A 3,054-nucleotide genomic window follows, 5' to 3' on the forward strand; every position below is an offset into this window, starting at 1 on the left:
CTGATTCCCTGTGTTGAACCAGTGGACTTACCCCAAGATGTGCTGCTAACTGGCCTGATAGAGAGTGAGAGAGAGCTTGTGAAGTCAAGCACTCCCCCACCAATGCAAACACCAGTGTGCCAGCCTGTCTGTCTCTTTCTTTTTTCTGTTGTGCTACTAAGAAAGAACCTTCTAGATTTACCTTAAATCTTTACAGGCTTGTTCCAAAATAACTTTGGTCCACTTCCAACATCTGCTTCAGTGGTGGAGCACTGTTTTGTTATTAGTCCTTGGAAGATGTTGCATACATCTTGCAAGCAGAGCTTGTGGTTTCACAAGGTTTTGCAAACAGTTTGCCACTCAACACCTGGATTGCATCAATTTAGGATACAACAGCACAAGAGAAGTAACCAGAGCTCATTTGGAGTTTTATACTATGTCCTCGCGGTATGGGTTTAAGTACCAGCACCTTAACATTTGTGCTTTGTACTCCCCATAAATCATTGCCATTACATTTGGCTTACATTCATGCACCGATTAATCTGTCATATTTGATTGCTTGTTACAAAGAACTATGTGAGAAATTGTCTTTGGAAACTATTTGACAAAGGGCAGGTGTTTTCACAAACAGATGACTGAATGGATCTTCTATTTGTAACCAATCAGCAGTGAAACATTGGGTGCAGAGAGCATCAAAGAAGAAAACCAAGCTGCAATCTAAGAATTCAAGAAAATTAACAAGCAGTTTGTGTTGCCAGCTGTGTATTTAGTATATAATCAGATCATTCTGCACTTGTCCATAAAAAGCAAGCAAGCCAATATATTCTACAGGTTGCTGAATGGCAAGAACCTGCAGCAGTTCAGCTCTAAACACATAATCTCGATTCAAGATGGGTTCTCTTCTAACACTGTCTTGCAAATTCTGCAAGAATCCCAACCACAAGTAAAGCTGCTCCATCTTGACTTCTAGCACGATTCTTACATTAAAATTGTAGTCAGTGTGTTAAAATACTTGAACCATGAATTTCTGGTAGAGAGCAGATTTCATGGTTCTATCAATAGCAAGTGATCCAGGCCCTGAAGCAGCAAAGCAGGCCCAGACTATCACACTCCCATCACCATGCTTTGCTACTGGTATGATGGTCTTTTTATAAAATGCTATATTAGCTTTACACCAGATGTAATGGGACTCAAACCTTCCAAAAAGTTCAACTCTTGCCTCATTGGTCAACAGAATATTTTCTCCAAACTCTTGTGCATCGTTATTTTTGGTCAGCAGTTGTTTTCTCCTTGGAAACCTGCCATGGATGTCATTTTTTCCCAGTCTATTTCTAATTGTTGAATCATGAACACTGACTTCAACTGAGGTAACTGAGGCCTGCAGTTCTTCAGATATTGTTCTGGGTTCTTTTGTGACCCCCTACATGAGTCATCGATGAGCTCTTGGAGTAATTTTTGTAGGCCGGCCACTCATGGGAAGACTTACTACTGTTCCAAGTTTTCTCCATTTGTGGATAATAGCTCTCGTCATGGTTCACCGAAGACCTAAAACCATACAAATAGCTTTATAACCCTTTCCAGACTCATAGATGTCGATAATTTTGTCTCTCATCTGTTCTTGAATTTCATTAGATTCTCATATAATATATTTGTGGCAGTGCGTGGTCTGTGGCGCTGCAGGGGAGGTGGACGCACCTGAGCTGCGTCCACAATCGTGCTGAAAAGCATTGAATTGTGGACTGGTCTGCAGTGTGTTTACTACAATATTGTTTACTCAGATCGTAATAAATAAAATCATCATTTAATAACTGCATTTTGCATTATCATCTTATCATCTTTGTCTAACATTAAAATTTGTTTGATGATCTGAAACATGTGAATGTGACACATATGCAGCAAAATAAGAAGCTTACACTTCTCCAGCACAATTCTCACATCAGCAAAAATAAATGGGCACAGACACTCTGCAGTAGGGAGTTCGGAGGGTGAAGACTATTTAAACTCTGATAATACTGCAATGAGCATCTACATTCTCACATGCAACTTAGGACTGCAGTGGATGTACAAACAGTGTATTTTTTGCTTTAGCACTTCTGTAACACAAGACTAAACGGGCATTTTTAATAATTTCTTTGATAAATGTTGACATTTTTGTTAAATAGTAAACATAGTAGCTTGACACACTTTGTAATTTGTTGCAAACATGAGTAAGAAAACAAAACAGAATAGTGTTTTGTTGATCTGTGAAGTTTAATTTAGTAGGAGACAAGTAATCCCTGATAGTCAACATACTGCTCAGCACTTCTGGTCTCTAGATCAACACTGAGTGGAACAGTTCCATATTAGGACCACCATTCTGCAGCTTCTTAAAGGGATTGTTTACTGCCAAACACTTCAAAAGGCCTGGGGGTACTTATAACAGAACACTTATTTTTAGTATGTAGGACAGCAGGTATGGGGACATGCAAAGTGTTTTTAGTTTCTCAAAAGGCTATATAACCTGTCTACTTAACAGTGGTAAATGAACATACACTGAAGCTAATTATATGCACACACATGCACAAAAGCAGGCATGCAGGACAGTCAAAAAACCTTTGCCTGAGTGTGTGTTTGTTAATACCCAGGAATGAGAAGGTCTGTTTGTGTGCCAGGCCAGCTGTGCTGCCAGTGGGGAAATGAAGGATGTGTGCCTTGTTAAAATGTCTCAAACATTCTTTGAGAGCCAGGTCGACCTGAGAATCCATTGCATCCATTTAAAACTTTTTTACAACCTCCAAACGGTGTATAAACTTCCAAAATAATCTTTGATGAAAGCAAAATGTGTGAATATTTAATTTTATTAGACAAGGCAGCTACAAGTTGTGTTTATACTTGGTTATAGCTCTAAAAATAAAGCAGTTAAAATAGATGGCTTAAAAAAACAAAGCAAAACAAAGCTTATAAAATCACTCTATATATTTCTATTCTACTCTATACAGGAGTAAATGGGAACTAAAGGCTTAAATCAGTGAAGAAATTCATCTAAATCAATTAATGTTTATTCTTTTCATGGCCTTTTGCTTAGCCACACAGAAA

This window comes from Oreochromis niloticus, linkage group LG17, assembly GCF_001858045.2.
Source record: "Oreochromis niloticus isolate F11D_XX linkage group LG17, O_niloticus_UMD_NMBU, whole genome shotgun sequence".
In the NCBI taxonomy this organism is placed as follows: domain Eukaryota; kingdom Metazoa; phylum Chordata; class Actinopteri; order Cichliformes; family Cichlidae; genus Oreochromis; species Oreochromis niloticus.